At 45.9% G+C, this 17,034-nt stretch overlaps 1 protein-coding gene across 1 annotated transcript in view; it reads left to right on the top strand.

The window, feature by feature from the left end:
* The window catches only part of WWOX (WW domain containing oxidoreductase), a 970,358-nt gene that overhangs the window by 460,989 nt on the left and 492,335 nt on the right, over window positions 1–17,034 (top strand). The window lies entirely within an intron of this gene.

Raw genomic sequence — 17,034 nt, 5'->3', positions numbered from 1 at the left:
ATTCGGGTGGGAAGGAAGCTGTCTTACCTAGACATATTAATCTGAAATTTTGCTTGAAAAAAAAATTGCTCGGTGTGTTTTATTGACCAGCCTCTCCCCGCGAAAGTCTGTTTATGTGTATCTCCTCTTATCCTAAAACGAACCAAAAATGTGGGGATGGGCTCCTGATTTTTAGATCAGGACTAAGAATTAGAAAACGGATTGATCATAATCAAGCCATCAGGATGAATGGCATTGATCTGATGTTATAAAATCTGAAAGTTTGGGATCTGGCATCTTATGGGGCCCTTGTTATTGTTGTTATTGTTATTATTATTATTATTAGCTTTTATTTACAAACATGGCAATAACTAGAATAACATATGCTTGCCGTTAATGACAAGCAGACTATAATTTGTCACTCAGCCCAGGACTCTAAGAATCAGCACAACCTCAGAGATATGTTTCTTAACATTTTTTTTTTTTTAAGCCAAGTAGGAAGTCAGGGAGAGTTGCGATATGGGGACCAATTTCAGTTATATGTCGTGTAATTGAATTCAGCAATTAAATGTGTATCCCCAGTGTGTGTGTGGTCACCAAAGCATAATAGCATCTTGTTCGTCATTTAATTAGAGATTTGCTTATGGAAAAGACTAAAATCAGTAGTCAAAGTTTTGCCCTTGGAAGAGGGAGTCATTTATGATTTGCTACATTTGTTTGGCGAGACTTGGGGTGAAAGACATCTGCTACTCATGTATTTAGGCAAACGTCAATGACATCAGCCTATCTCCTTTTATTTTAAATCCCCTGTCAACACAATTAGACAATAAAAGAAAGGAAAAAAAAAAACACTGGGAGGTTGAGGATGGGGTTGGGGGGAGGTTATTTAGTTTAAAATGAATAAATTTTCTACCCTAAGGGAATTCTTCTATGCATTTTATCGTATTAAATGAGTCTGCCTGCCTGGAGGGCCCCCTGCTGCCTTTCCTCCCACAAATGCCCCTCTCTATGACCAGAACAGCCCAAAGCAAGCCCAGGAAGCTTATTCTCAATTTCAGAGAGTTATTCTGATAAACTATTTGGGGAAATCATTGGCAAATCTGGAGATGTATGATATTTCTTGTTGGAATTAGTTAGATGCTGTATTAGTCAGCTTTGGTGTGGTTTTTATGCAGAACAAACAGCCCCCAGTAGCAGCTGCTTGCAACAACCCATGTCTATTTCCCACCAATGATACAGGTTGCCTGATTGTCCTATAAACAGGCTCTGCCACAGACCCCAGATCCTAGGTCCCAGGCTGCCTTTGCTGTGTTCTCCATGTCCCCAGTATGTGGTGTGGTCAAAAATGGTTGTTAAAAGAAAGGGAGGGAAGAAATGCCGTCTTAGGAAATCAGTAGGGTAATCTTTAAGAAGGTCACGTTACTTAGCTTCCTCCCCACTTCCTGAGTTCCCTACTTTTCCTCTGACCTAGCAAAGGTATTGGTAACAGCTGTCCTTTGCACATGCCCATGTACACTCAGGTGCACACATGCTTTAAAAAAATCTAATGTAAGGGGCAGCGCTGTGGCTCAAAGGAGTAGGGCACCAGCCCCATATGCCAGAGGTAGAGGGTTCAAACCCAGCCCCGGCAAAAAAAAAAATCTTATATAAGTAAGTAGGATGTTTGTTGTAGTCGTTTAGGCTTCTGTAACAAAATGCCTTAGACTGGGTAGGAGATGAACAAGAGAAACTTATTTCTCAGGTCCTGGAGGGTGGGAAGTCCAAGATCAGGGCTCGTGTAGATTCAGTGTGTGGTGATGGTTCCTTTCCGCTCTGTTGACCTTCATCTTCTTGCTATTTCCTGAGATGGTGGGAACGTTGAGGCACCTCCCTCCGGGCTCTTTTATAAGTGCAGCAACCCCACTCATGACGACCCAGTCACTTCCCAGAGACCCCACCTTCTAATACTATTAACTTAGGGGGTTAGGATTTCAACCTACATGTTTTGGCAGGGCGCAAACATTCTGACCATAGGAATGTTTCATAATGTTTATTTTAACAAGAGACCAATTTAGGATAGTGGGTGTGATCTGAGAATAGACAAAACCCAGCCTCCTGACAAGGCTGCCCTGCCAGGTAAGTGGCGTGATTGTTTTATTCAGTTCTCCAAGTTGAGTGGTCAATTCTGTTTCAAAAACAGTGGTCAGCTCTGTGGTTCATTCATGAAATTGACCAATCATGATACTCGGAGCAGTGATGGGGTTAGTGCAGGGGGCGTGTGTGAGCCGCTACATGAAGAGGCACCTGTGGCTTTCTCACGGGTGGCCCAGTGTGTGTTCTGAGGGGGGTAGGTAAGAGTTTCTGAGGTGGAGGGAGGGTGATTGGTGGGATCACCTCTATGGTTTATCTTACAAGGGTACAAGTGAATCTTTCTAAAAGTAGAATATAAACGTCTTAACACAATAAGAAAATGACATGGCTATGTTAACCAGTTTTATGAAAATATTTCAAAGTGTATATGAAAACACCACACTGTACCCCATGATTGCATCAATGTACACAACTATCATTTAATAAAAATAAATAAATAAATAAATTATGTTGGTCAAAAAAAAAAAGTTTCTGAGGTGTGTCCCCCACCCCTAAGCTGTAAGTGAGTTCCCCTGCCATGCCCTGTGCTCCTGTGGGACTCAAAGAGCCCAGTGGGTCCTACGCTGCCATACAGTTGCTGGACCTCCCTGGGTGTGGCCACCTCCTCTATGCCATTGTGGGACCCTCCCCCATCAGCTGCATAAGCCCCTCAGCACAGCACCCTGAGGTACACCAGTAGTGTTTGTTTGCTTGGTGGAATGAAGCTTTCTGGATGTATTTTGACGTTCTTGTTAAGCAGAATATTAACCTGCCTTTGTTTAGTACCTGTTCATGCACAGAGCGAGCTCTACTTTGTAACAAACTGTGAGTCAGAAAGGATTTTTAATCTTCATTCTACTCTTATCTTATTAACAGCATTAACTAGTAAGATTGATGGAGCCACTATTAGGAGCCAGGCGTGGTGTTTGGGGCTATTCATGTGTCATCTAATTACATTTTTATGACAAGCCCATGAGGTGTAGCCTATGAAGGTAGCCGTCTTGGAGGTGTGAGAGGACTGGCTGGAGGCTGCAGGGCAGAGTGGGGACCCGAGTCCCAGGGTGTCTGACTCCAGAGCCCTTGCTCTCAAATCTCCTTCCAACTCCAACAGGAAATCTCTGTAACAGTTCTCACTGTGGGCTTTGTGTTAGTCTCCTCATGCTGCCATAACAAACGCTGTAGATTCAGCAGCTTAAATAACAGAAATTTCATTTCTCGAACTAGAGGCTGGGAGTCCAAGAAACAGGTATCAATCGAATGGGCTCCTGACACCTCTCCCCCTGGCTTGCAGATGGTTGGGTCCCTTCTGTAGGAGTCTGTTTCTCGATCTCCTTTTATAAGGATGCTGGTCAGCCTGGATCAGAGTCTACCCTCTGACCTCATTTCATCTTAATCACTTTTTTACAATCTCCGTCTCCAAATACAGTCACATTTTGAGGTGTGCAGGGTGAAGACTTCAGCATATGACCACAATTCAGCTCCTAAAAGACCTCATCTCGAGCCGGGTCAGTGTTGAGTCCAGGGAACAAAGCCAGAGTTTTAATCCTCGTGATACATGGATTAATTCATGAGAGAGAGAGAGAGAGAGTTCCTCTCTCCCTTCCCCTACCAAGGACAGACCCAAGAGGGAGAGGAGGAAGCTTGGAGTCACGTGCATTGGTTGAGGACCGGACACTTGGCTAATGGGCTTTTTGCTGGCACCTTGCCTAAGCCCAGCATGGATTTTCTCAAATAAGAGAATTAGAGTTAGAAAGAGGCTCAGCCCCAGCGCTGCTACTGGAACAGCAACCTCATCTAGGCTGCTGTCATTGCCGGGCAGAGCTTTCTCTGTCCTTTATTTAAGTGTAATACAAGCAGGACAGGACACACACTCTGCGTGTGTACCTCACTGAGTTCGCACACGCTGAGCACACGTGGGTGACCAGCACTTCCAGAGCACCCAGGGTGACACCAGGACCCCAGCTACCCTTTGCTGTCCTATTCAGCCCCTACTGCTGTAAAATATTGATCTCAATTTTACTGTTCAATTTGTGAAATACAAAAGGAACGAGGGACAGTGGTTTTAGTAGTAATAAGAATCATGTGTCTTACCTGGGTCTGGATTCCTTTAGACCCCACGCTGCTCCTGACTACCCAGGGAGCACAGCCTCGGCAGATTAACCCTGAACCTCAGCTTCCCCTTCTACCAAACAGCGGAGACTATCTCTAAATAATCATGAATGTACAAGACTCAGGACAGTGTCAGGTGCACAGGGATCAGCCAGGTGCAGGCAAAATAAAGAACCTTACACCTTTTTCTTTCTGAAATGAGAATTCTAAAGAACTGGCCTAACCAGGAACAGCCCTATGTTTTACTCAGGCATTTAGGAGGGAAGTTGGTAAAGGTGACGAAGGGGGTTGGGCCCAGGGCTTTCTGCTAAGAACCTGCTGATGGCCTGGATTTGGGATCCCTGGACAGTTCCTCGGTCACTCAGGGAGTTTGCTCTTAAAGTTTCCTCTAGGAGGCCGTGTATAGAACTTTCTCTCCAAACCGCAAGGAACCAGGGAGCTTGGGACATTCAGGGACTTTCCCCCAAAAGGAGAAAGTAGCTGCATCATTGGCAGAGATGCCTTTGACAAACGGCCAGTCCAGATCAGGCGTTAACTGGGGCAGAGTGGGACAGTTTTGTGTCCTTTGGCCTCTCATCCCAGACTCTTGTCCCCTGACAAGTTGGCATTTGGCACATTTTAATATTCATCAGTGTATATCCTACCTCTTGAGGCATTCGCACTGCCCAGGAATTGATTTTCAAGAAACATGTTTGGTTTTTTTTTTTTTTTTCTTTTTGCACACCGATGGGCTGGCGACCTGCGTATTTGCATAGAAATAATCTTTAGTGAGCTCGGCTTCTGAGTGTGTCAAATTCATAAATATCACTACAATAAAGACGTGTTTTTGGAGGTAGATTTCCTCAGTTTATTTCTCCTTTCATTTTTCACATCTAGGTCACCAAACGCGCTGCGTTTATTTGGTCGGGATCTTGTTTTTGAGCCATTCATTTACCTGGACGGATTGTGTTTCTGGAGACTTAAAGCATCTCACTGTATTTTATTTGCTTTCATTTCTCTCCCACTGCTGTTTCAAAATAAAATAATCCCACTTGAAAGTCGTTGAAAGGGTCCTTCTGTGGAAGGTAAAACCGGCGGCAGCCTTTTACAACTCCTGTCTCTTCTCTCGCTGCCTCCTCCGTCCACAACTGATCTCTGAAGATGTGGGGGGTTAACAGGCAGGTTACAGCGCAGAAACCAGATGGTTTTGACTCACACCTGTGACAATATACTGAGGCCCTGCGAAATAGTAAAGTTAATGGCCAGAATAAGGCTGCCAAGCTCGGTGGAATTTTACATAACTGGAGTATCATTCGGGCTGATTCGGAGAATGACCCCTCCTCACCAGCGCCCTGGGGCTCCTGGCAGGGAAACACCTTGACCTTCTCGCTCACCCCTGCAGCCTCACCCCTCCCCCCTCTCCTCCCTTGACTGACTTCCCTTTCCCTCTTGGTGTGGCTCATTCGTTTCCTCTGCTGGCCCCATTGTTCCCTCCACCCAGATGCATTTCCTGTCTGTTTCCCCCGTGTCGTGTCGTGTCTGGGCTCAGCGTTTGCCTCTTATTGCCCGAGTATCCCGTACAGGGTGCAGTCACTCCCTCCATCCCTTGCTCCCATCTTTCAGAAGACCGGACCCAGGTCTGTCTTTGCATCCGCCCTTGCTGGTCTTGATGTCTGAGAGCTCCTGGACGTCCACACTCATCGTTGTCCTGGTTAAAAAAAGGTTTTGTTTTCCTAGTTGGCAGCTGCCGAAGTTTAACTGTACATTTTGAGCACACCTGTGTTTTATTGTAGCAGGTAATTGTAGGATAACTTTGAAAAGCTATGACTCTTTGAAAGAAATGTGAGTTTCTATCTCTCCCTACCTTCCTTCCTTTTTCTCAGCACCGTTTCTGAGTTCATGCTCATAAATAGCAGTTCTGACCCTACTCTGATGCAGTTTTCTTTAGACGTGAACCCTTGTGTTTTCTTCCTCTGTCTGGCAGATGGGCTGTGAGGTGGGCCTGGTGACTTCCCCTTCCCACCCCTGATGTCCATGCCACCCCTTAACCATGCATGGGACCTGCGACTTATTTCCATCCAACAGAATATGAAAAAGATGACAGTATATGAGTTTTTAGATTAGGTTTCGTTATGTGATAAAATGAAAGGACTTCATGACTGTATTAATGTCTCATACAACAGATTTTGAGTTAATGAAAGGGGGACACCATCCTGAGTGGGTCTTACTTAAAGAGGAAAAGCTCTTAAAGAGACATTGAAATCAGAGAGACTGTCTCTGAGTGGCTGGCTTTGAGGGCATTCACTGTCCTGTGGCAAGAGAGCCGGGTGTCAAGGAAGTACATGTGGTGGCTTATTGAAGCTCAGATACCCCAAGGCAGCTACGAAGAAGATGGGGACATTAGTCCTCCAGCTGGCAAAGAAATTAGTTTCTCTAACACCCTAACGGAGCTTAAAGGTGATTGAACATCCCCGGCCTTGCTTCTGATGAGACCATAGCCTCAGCAGACAACTGGATTTCAGCCCAGTAAGACTCTGAATTCAGAACCCAGCTGAGCCATTCCCAGACTCCTAACCTATGGGAACTGTAGGATAATAAATGTGTTGTTGTTCTAAGCTTCTGGTAAGTTTGTGGTGATTGTTAGTGATAGAAAATCAATGCACTCTATTCAGAAAACAGAGACAGTATCGTTCTTTGACATTTGGCTATACAGAGCATTCTAAGTTACTCGCCAGATCTCAGAGGATAGACACAAGAAAATATGTGTTTTATAAGAAAGCCCAATTCTTCATGATTTTCCACTGTGAACTAGGGGGAAAATGATACACAACACCGGGGATCATACGGGCATAATTTAGGCACATTCTACCTACAGACTCACGTGCATGTCTTAAGTTGTTATCAGGGGACAGTGTGTGTGGCCAGAACCTGGGGAAGTCTTTCCTCCATGGGTCATCTTGGGACTTAACTGAGGAGGCATGAGGAAAGTTCAAGGCCCAGGTTGCACTGCTCACTTTATAGATGAGGAGAGTAAGATGCCACAGCATCTGGCTGTAGAATTCAATATACGTCCTCCTTCTTGAATCTCATTGACCTCCGAGGTCATATGATTTCCATTAATTTGCAGAGCAACCCAAGGACAGAAGCGAAATTGGAATTTCACTTTTGAATTTCTAAAACGTTGTTTTATTTATTTATTTAATCTCCCCCCCCCCCCTTCCTTAACCGGGAACCATCTTCCCCCTTTGAAAGCTCCCCGGATGCCCTAGAATTATGAACTAAAAGGCGTGTGTTTCTTAAGTTGCAGTCCTGGGTTGGACTGTGCAAAGCATTCTCCGCCTCCTCTGCTCACCCAACCCTAAATAATTGTCTGTATGTTCCTTTCATTGTCACCTCTGAAACAAGCTGAAGAATCCAGTGGTTTGCTTCAGAAGGCATTAACTTCTTTATCACATTAATACTGACTCATATCTTATTTCCCTCTTGCAGTAAGAAAAACCATTCAAATGTTTCCCTCACAGGACAATATCTTTAATAGCTTCTGTGTGTTTCCTATTTTTGGCTGTTTCTGTATAAACAGACTAATCTAATAGCATGCTGAACCCATCTAACTTGGCAGAAATTCAGAAAATCACTCATTTCTATGGCAAGCCGAGATGCCAAGAAGGGAGGGAAAAAAAAAAAAGCCCTCACTTTTATTGCAGAAAGATTTTTCTTAAAGTTGTCTTTCATGAACATAATATGTCTATCATTTGGAATTCTCTAGCACCCTGCCTGGAAATTATTTATTGCAGAAAGGGCATAATGGTGAATGAGAAGGTATTATTCCCCCCTACAATTTCTGGCTTGAATTTGTTTGCCTAGAGGAGTCGGTATCGTGTGAACACAGTTTGGAACTCTGGCATGGTTAAGAAAGGTTGTGTTCACCTGGAGGGCGTGTGCACAGAGCCCTGTTCATTTTACCTAAAAGGTAAGAACATCACGACCTCCTTCAAAGCCTGGGTGGTGGCCCAGCTGGCCGAGGGTTCTACTGGAGCAAGAGGCCGTCTCTGGGAGGAGGTGTCCTTTCTGGCATCCTTTTGATTTGTCACGTATGCACATGACAGGTCCCAAACTATCTGAAAGCTTGGCCCCAACTGCTGAACTACTCAAGCATTACTGGGGAACATCACCAATCACGCTGATGGAGCCCCTGGCAGCTCAGCTGTATGGGGACTGCCGCAGTTCTACTCTTAGACTGGGGCCACCAGGGTCCCTGCCCTGTGCCCCCGCTTTAGCCAGAAACCAGCTCCCCATGGCTGAGCCCTTCCCCACAGGAGAGGGACGCTGGGTCCCATCCACCCAAGGCCCATGGCCCGAATGCTCCCTCAGAGTGTGCCAGGACCATTCCCCACCCCGTCAGATTCCCCACTTCTAGAATGTCATAGGCTTTTCTCTATACTCTTTTTAAAATTTCATTTAGTGCATGTTTTTATTTTATTTTTTAAAGGGACTCCGTTTATTAGCTTTAGTAGCTGGGATGACAGACACCTGCCACTATGCCCAGCTAGTTTTTCTGTTTTTTAGTAGAGTCTGTGTCTCCCTCTTGCTCAGGCTGGTCTCAAACTCCTGAGCTGAGGCGATGCACCTAATTTTTATTCTATTTCTTTTTGGGTTTTGTTTTTGTGCCTTCTTCCTCCCCCGGCCCCCACACATACACAAAGAACAGCTGCTGCTACTAGTCCCCAAATCTCAGTGATAGAGGAGCAAGCAGTGTGGGTGAGTTCGCTCGTTTCATTTTTACTTAGCAGAAGTTAGCACCCTTGCAGGCCACTCTTCTGCTACCGTGCCTGCCCTAGCAGGCCAGAATCTGCCTGGCCACCTAGCCAGGTCTTGAGTTCCAACCAGGGAGGTGACCAAAACTACTCAGCCAGGCTGAAGAGCCTGAGTGCTGATCTTGGGCAACTCATTCCGACTTGTGTCCCCTCTACTGTTTCTTTACCATCATAACAAGGGGGTTCCCTTGACGAATTCCCCAAGGCGCCTTCAAACCCTGACATTGAGTGATTCTGTATGTCTTTGAATAAGGTCCCAGGATGCCAGCAAGAAGTCACCAATGAGACTGAAAATGTTCTGGGGGACATCTTGGTTAAAATCATAGAAGAAAAACAGGGAAAAGAAGAAAGAGGCAGAACCTGACTCACAAGGAAAAAGAAGATGAACGTGGAGTGAGGTCAGGGGAGGGAAGAGTGGTTGGCAGGGCCAAGAAATAATCGAACTTGATGCTAATTCTGGGGAGTTTCTGGAACAAGTCATTAAAGACCTATTTTTGAAATGTTAAAAGAGCACGTGGGGACCGCGAAGCAACATCAGGACTGGCATCTCTGTTAACTCTGTTTTGTGTCTGCAAAAGTGACTGGACAAGTAGGGATGGGAGGGTGAATCGGGCACACTGGGCTGTGACAGGAGCAAGGCAGCCTCAGGCAGCTTCAATTGACATAAACTGTCCAGATCAGGGGAGACAAGCGTCCTATGGATTGACATCAGTCAAACCATGTCTTGAGTCTTCTGTCTTGAGTGTCACCTGTTGAGGGCACTGTTGAGAAACCGGTATTTGTCCTTGGGAGAGTGGCATGGTGATGTGGAGTCTTGGGACATCAGTAGAGGGGTTCAATAAACCCACTTGTGTTTAACCCAAGGAAAGACCCAAGGGGCGTGGGGGCTTTGTAAGGACCTTCAGAGGACAGCAGGTGGTGGTCCTACGGGGACTGAACCTCCACATGAAAGATCTGTCTCCTTTGCTGGGAGTGTCAGAGCAAAGGCTGTGTCCGTGGCCATCTGTCCTGGCTGCAGTGTGAGGAATGCCGCCGGGGGTAGAAGGTGCGGCTATGTAAGTCCTAGGCCTCACCCTCTTGTCAGATTCAGTGGTGCAAATGTTTCCTGACGGTTCTTTTCCTTCTTGGTTCAGTGGTGGTGAATCCCAGCCCCAGCAAAAGCCCCTTTGTTTAAAATCCCGATTGCCAGGCCTTGTGTGCCCATCCTCAGACCTTTGGGCTGGGGTTGGGGTGCTGAGAATCTGTGTTCCTATCAGGCTCCCACGGTAAGTCTGATACACACTTAGGGCTAGGGAGCATCCTCCTAACTGGATGGCCAGCTCCTTAAGGATAAGAACCGTGTTTGCTTCCTATTTTGTATGCCTCCCCATGAGAGGATAATTACCTAGAATAGCACAGAAAGGCGTGTTGCTGGATTTAGTCCAGTGTTTTTTTTTTTTTTTTTTTTTTTTTCTTCTCTTCTCTTCTTTTTTTTAAGCTCTCTTTGTCTGGAACTCTGCAAAATAAACACCATGGTTGCCCCCATGCTTTGTGAGGGATGTGCTGGGATGGAATTTCGCTGTTTAAAATTGGGGGTTAATTTCCGGGTTTCCACTGAACTATGAAAGGAAGAGGAGAGACCCTTGGAAGAGTGTGAATGTGGATGCCGAGGACCAGCCGGGTGCTTCCTTTCCAGCTGGTTCCGTGAGGGATTAAGAGGCCGCTGTTGTGAATCTCCCGTTAGTGATGGTTCCAGACCCATCCCCGTCGTGCATTTATCTTGCAAGGGGCATATTTCGGAGATGTTGCCATTCTATTTTATCTGCAGAATTACTTTCCATTCTGAGGTCTTTTATATAAGTATTCCCTTGAACCCGTTCCAAAAAGCGGATTTTTAACCCAATAGACCATAACCGCAGTGTTTTATCATGCAGACATATATTTCCAAATGTGAATGTAAGTAGATTTAAGGAAAGTTAAAATAAAATTAAAACTTTTCAAAGGGAACTCCTGCTTGCTTTCCCGTGCTGAACTTTTCCCTGTGGGGTTCGTTTAGCCATTTAAAAGCCTCTAAACACAGGAAAGCTTTTTCTCTTGGGTGTTTTTCTTTTTTTTTCCCCTCTTTTTAAGGGACGGAGTTCAGAAGACACTGGTGAGGTCTCGGCTGCCTTTGTCCTTTTGCAGTGTATTTGAAAACAGTGTAGCATAAATTCCAAATCAGGGAATTAGCGTCGTGTACAACAATGTCGTCAGGAAGACGTCTCAACGGCATCTTTGCTTCCCCTCTTGGCTCTCTTCAAATTCCTCCTTCAGGCAGAAGCTAGAGTCATTTCTCTAAAACAGAAGTCTGACCTTCTGTGCCACCACCCTGTCTGCTTAATCCCTTCACTGGCTCTCTGTATCCCTTGGGCTAAAATATCAAAATCTTTTCTAGTACCCTCCAGGCCCCTCCCGATCTCTGCACCTGTCCTCATACCACTTTCTCTGGGAACCTTTCAGCCTACCCCGCCCTTCCTGCCACAGGGCCTTTGCACAGACTGTCATCTCTGCCTGGAGCACTTTTCCCCTTCTGCTTTACCTGATAAACTGTTTCTCTCCCTTTCAAGCTCACTTGGATCATCACTTTCTCCCAGGGAAAGGGTGAGGACATTTCTTTGATTGCTTGGACTCTGCTAAATTTCCCCTTCCAACTCCTCGATGCACAATCCTCCCATCCCTTCCCTGCCTTCTTTTCTCCTTAGCACTTCCTGTGTGTTACACATACACGTTTGCTGTCCTCTCTCTGTAGCCTTTAAGCTCTACAACTGCAGGGGTTTTAGTCCATTTCATTGATTATATCACCAGTGAGTAGTGTATACAGAGTGCTCAAAAATAACTATTGAATGAATGAATGATGTAGGTGTGACAATTTTTTCTCCATCCGGCTGTTTCACAAGGCCAGGCCATCATATCTTACTTTGTTCACCACTGTCATGAGAGAAAGAATCATCATAGCAGCCTGTCACAAGCTTGGTTCTTGGGAACTTGGATTTTAGGACAGTCACCGCTGTTCCCAGAACTGATCAGAGAGGCTCCCTGTGCCTACAGTACAGAGCACGCGGATGCCTGCTTTCCTTCTTAGAGGCTAGAATTTGGGTGTATAGGAGGCATAAGAGGACTACGTGGCCAGCCTCTAGTAAAAAGCCCTGGGCACTGAGTCTTCCCTGGTAGACAGCACTTCACACATACAGGGTGGGCATAAAGTTCATGTGCAATTTAAAGTAATTTAATGTAGTAAAATTACACACGAACTTTATGGACACCTTGCATCTGTATTTCTAGGGAAATTATTAAGGGCGTCCCTTGGCTGGGCGCAGTGGCTTATGCCTGTCACCCTAGCACTCTGGGAGGCTGAAACAGATGGATCCCTTGAGATCAGCAATCTGAGACCAGCCCGAGCAACACTGAGACTCCGTCTCTACTAAAAACAGAAAAACTAGCTGGGTGTTCTGGCAGGTGCCTATAGCCCCAGCTACTAGGGAGACCGATGCAAGAGGCTGTCCTGAGCCCAGGAGTTTGAGGTTGCTATGAGCTGGAATAACATGGCATTCTAGCCATGGTGACAGAGTGAGACTCTGCCTTAAGAAAATAATTTTAAAAACGTGCATCCTGTGTGACTCTCCCGGGAGAGAATTGCTGAAATCTGGCGCCTGGTTTCCTCCAGACTTTGCCCCATGTGCCATCCCACTGTGCTAATTTTGCTCCCTGTCTTTTCACAGTGATCAGTCTTAGCCATGACTGTGATGGCGCACTGTGTCCTCTCAGTCCTCCTAGCAAATCACCCGAGCTGGGGGCAATCTTTCAGATACCAGATTCAATTCCTAGGTCCTAGTTGGGTCTAGACCTCAAGAAAACACTCAACAAATACTGGCTAAATGAATCAAAGAGGCCACATGTAGCCCTCTGTATCTGTGGGTTCAGCATTCTTGAATTCAACCAACTACAGATGAATAACATTTAAAAAAACACGGAGATTTGCATCTGTACAGAACATGGACACACACTTTTTGCTTGTCATTATTTCCCCAAGCAATGCAATAACTTACTTACATAGTGTTTACATTGCAGTGGGTATTATAAGTGATCTAGACAAGATTTAACGTATACAGGAGGATGTGTGTTTGTAATATGCAGGTGCTACACCATTTTATATAAGAGACTGGGGCTCCCGTGGATTTTGGTTGTCCGAGGGGGTTCCTGGCACCAATCCCTGGCAGATACTCAGGGACACCTGCACAAACCACCTCTGGGCAGTGGACACATTTCAATCCATGTCACGTCATCCATCCCTTCCTCACCCAAGATTCTTTACAACTTGCCCCAAGGCCTTGCTGTGGTCCAATGTCATTTCTGCTCCCAGTTAGCTACTGAGATAGAATCGGATGGAACTAGGTAGAACTCGGGGTGACACTCATCAGAATGTTCCAACTGTGGCAAGGTGTGGGAAAATTAGGACAGAAGGATGGATTGGTTTCTTACAAAGCGAAATAGTTTTTATTTAAATGGTTGTCCCTTATTCTTGGATTATATCCAACAGCCATTTTCAGTGTGAAAATACTCTTGATAAAATCAGGCCAGGCTGTTAGAAGTGGGGGCTGTTTGCTCTCATTTTATCTGTACTTTTGTCTTACATGCACTTCTAGTTTTGAAATATTCTGTCTCTTACGACATGACCGTGATTGGAGGTGGTAGATACTTTCTCGTATCCTTACTTGGAAAAATAAAATCGAATTGGCAACCTGAGTTTTAGACCTCTCAGCCTTCCTTTTTCTTTTTCATTTCCTCTTTTTTGTTTCTGTTTAAATCTTACTGGTCTATGAAATGCAGAAACTGGAGAACTACCTTGCAAATAGTTGCTTAATAGATAAAAGTGTGGGATCAAGAGTCAGAAATGCCCGGTTGAACACCAGTTGCCTCACACTTGCCAAGTTACTTTCTCTTTGTGAGCTGCGTTTTCATTTCTGCAGAGCGGGGTCAGTGCCAGTGTCTGCTTACTAAGATTTTTTGGATGAGAGTGAGCAATAGCAGATACTCACAAAAGCACTTAGCGCGGTGCTTGGCACATAGTAGGTCAGCACGCTCTGGATATTAGAGTCGTGACTGAGTTGTGCTGGTGCCTCTGTCTCCGGGTCCTTTCTTCTGGGCCTTCCTGTCTTGTAGGCTGTAATTGCTGTTTCTTTTCTTTTCTTTTTTTTTTTTTTGTGGGGAGGAATGAGAGTGGCCAGGAGAGGGAGGGGAGAGGTGAGGATGGTGTTGATATAACTCCTTGGTGCACCAAAAGCCCCTCTCTTCCCCACTTACTCATTTGATCGTCCATCCACCCATATAGTTATCTGTCTGTCTGTTTGTCTATCTGTCTACACATTTTATGAGACAGAGTCTCACTCTTTCACTTGCGCTAGAGTTTTGTGGCGTCAGCCCGGCTCAGAGCAACCTCAAACTCCTGGCTCAAGTGATCGTCCTGCTTCCTGTCCCTGAATAGTTGAGACTACAGGTGCCTATCACAATGCCCAGCTAATTTTTCTTTCTTTTTTTTTTATTAAATTATAGCTGTGTACATTAATGCAATCATCGGGTACAGTGTGGTGTTTGCATATACAATTTGAAATATTTTCATCAAACTGGTTAACTTAACCTTCATGTCATTTTCTTAGTCATTGTGTTCAGACGTTTATATTCTACTCTTAGATTCACTTGTACCTTGTGAGATAAACCATAGAGGTGATCCCTTCATTCACCCTCCCTCCACCCATCCATCCCCCTCCCTTCCCTTATTTTTTTTCTTAGTAGAGGCAGGGTCTCACTCTTACTCAGGCTGTTCTCAAACTCCTGAGCTCAAGTGATCCTCCCACGTCAGCCTCCTCGAGTGCCAGGACTGCAGATGTAAGCCACTGTGCCAGGCCACTTAATCATATTTTGATGGAAAGCTGGGTTGGGGAAGGATCTAATATTTATTATCCCCATTTTACAGAAGAAGTAGGTAAGGTGTGGAGAGCACGTCTCTTCTGGGGTCCTTCCCTGGGTGGGAACTGCCTAGAGATTTGAACCTGGTGGCTCTCGGATTCCAAAGGCCCCACTCTCCCCTTGCTCTCCACCCTCCCCATCTCTAAGCCAGAGCAGGTGACACTGCATTTTGTACTGAATGACTGTAAAATCGAATCCCTAGTTCAGAATTGAATCCCTAGTTCAGAACTCTGGTCAGATCCTTCCTGTGCTCTCTGAACACAGGGCAACTGCATATTCCAACCTTTCATTATAGAGTTTCTGACTGGTATGCTGGAAGGCCTCTGGCTTTAGCACTAACTCTACAAAGGTCTCCTGCTTTTCATAAACAGATTGCTTCAAGCCTCCAGAAAGCTGCCTGTGCTCCCTCCGGTTCGCTGTTACGCTTCTCTGTGAAGTGCAAAGCGGGGCCGGCAGGCCTGGCTTTCTTCTCTGCTTTATATATGATTCATCAAGGGACTGCAGGCCGCGAGTGTGCTCTGCAACATGGGGTGTGCTCCCGAGGACATCAAACAGGGGTCGGGAACCTTCCTTCCCACTCACATGTAGGTCACCCACAGGAGCAGGAGAGGAACCATCCTGGATTTTTTTTTTTTTTTTATTACTTCAGATGTCTCATTGCTGAGAACAGTTCTAGCTGTGCTGAAGCTGGATATCCTTTTAGTACACTGACCCCTGAGGACCAAAAGAGGCAACTCCCAGACCCGGCGACAGCCAGCCTGGGGGCTGTACACTGTGTTTTGCCTATCAGCGAGCACAGCTGATGTGCAGGTTGGAGGTGCAGCCCACATTTTCCAGTCCCAAAGACCTTTTTTCACATTTGGAAGAAACATTTCTACCACTGGTGATTCAGTTTTTTGAGTCTTTGAGAACTTTACCTTAAAATACAAGTGTCACGGGGAATAGGAGCACCGTAAACAGTTGTCAGCTGAGAACAGGTGGTTAGTTTAGTGCATGACAAGTGTCTTGGGCCAAATGGATGTTGGAATACCCAAGTTCGGGAGTGATGTGCTTCTGCTTTTAGTTGGAAGCCATCCTTGTAAGATCCCTTTTGCTTCTTCCCTCATTCTTCACTCACTGATGCAGCTAAAGTGCTCTCTGACTGGGAGAGCAGGTGGAGGTGTTGAAAGTTGTAGGAACTGAAAACTGATGGGTCTCCCCCATGAGGATCACCCAGAAGGGAGGAAGCTGAAGGCCAGTGGTAAGGGTCAGCACTAACTGAACTGGAGCGTGTGTGTGTTTGTGTGTGTGAGTGTGTGTGTGTGTGTGTGTGTAGAGGGGATAAGGGCTGGATTTGTGAACAAGGAGGAGAGGATAGCGCCCAGAGCAAGGAGAGGCCTGTAAGGGCAGGAACGCTCATGAAGTGTGTCCAGCCTACCAGTCTCAGCACCACGTGTGAGATGTGTGAATTTCCACATCATTTCACCACATGTGAAATTCCTCGTATGCTCCTGACAGCTCCCTATAGGACAGACATGGTGTCCATAAAGTTCATGTGCAGTTTATAATAGTCGTGCCTTTTAAATTGCACACGAACTTTATGGATGCCCTGTATTTCCCCACCTTGCAGGTAGGAACCTTGCCCAATGCCACTCTGCTAGGAAGTCAGATTTCAAATCTACATGTGTCTGATGCCATCACGGTACCTCTTTGCACTCAGCAGCTGCAGTCACGTGGTGCCAGACTCCGGACTCGCTGGTGTCTGGCTCCAGGCATACAGGATTAGATATGAGAGACCCTTTCGATCTAAGCCTCCAGTGTTTTGTGTGATGGACAGATGCCTGGCTGTGTCTTTAACCCATCGACCACCCCTTTAGATCCCGATGAGGGGCCTCTGCTACCACTCATCTGGGGGGAACGGCGGGAGTTCTCATGTGTTATCCTTTGCCAGATGTGAGCGGAGAGAGAATTGCTTGGTGGGGAGAGGGGGGGAGGTTACTGTTGTGAAATGTGCAGAATTAGAAGTCACACTGGGAGGTCCATATCCTGGCTAAGCAAGTCACTCATCCCCTCTAAGCTTCAA

The sequence above is a fragment of the Otolemur garnettii genome, unplaced genomic scaffold (assembly GCF_000181295.1).
Source record: "Otolemur garnettii isolate 467f Iridium unplaced genomic scaffold, OtoGar3 scaffold00047, whole genome shotgun sequence".
Lineage (NCBI taxonomy): Eukaryota > Metazoa > Chordata > Mammalia > Primates > Galagidae > Otolemur > Otolemur garnettii.
Note: the sequence above shows the minus strand (reverse complement) of the source record. Positions and strands in the feature narration are given on the sequence as shown.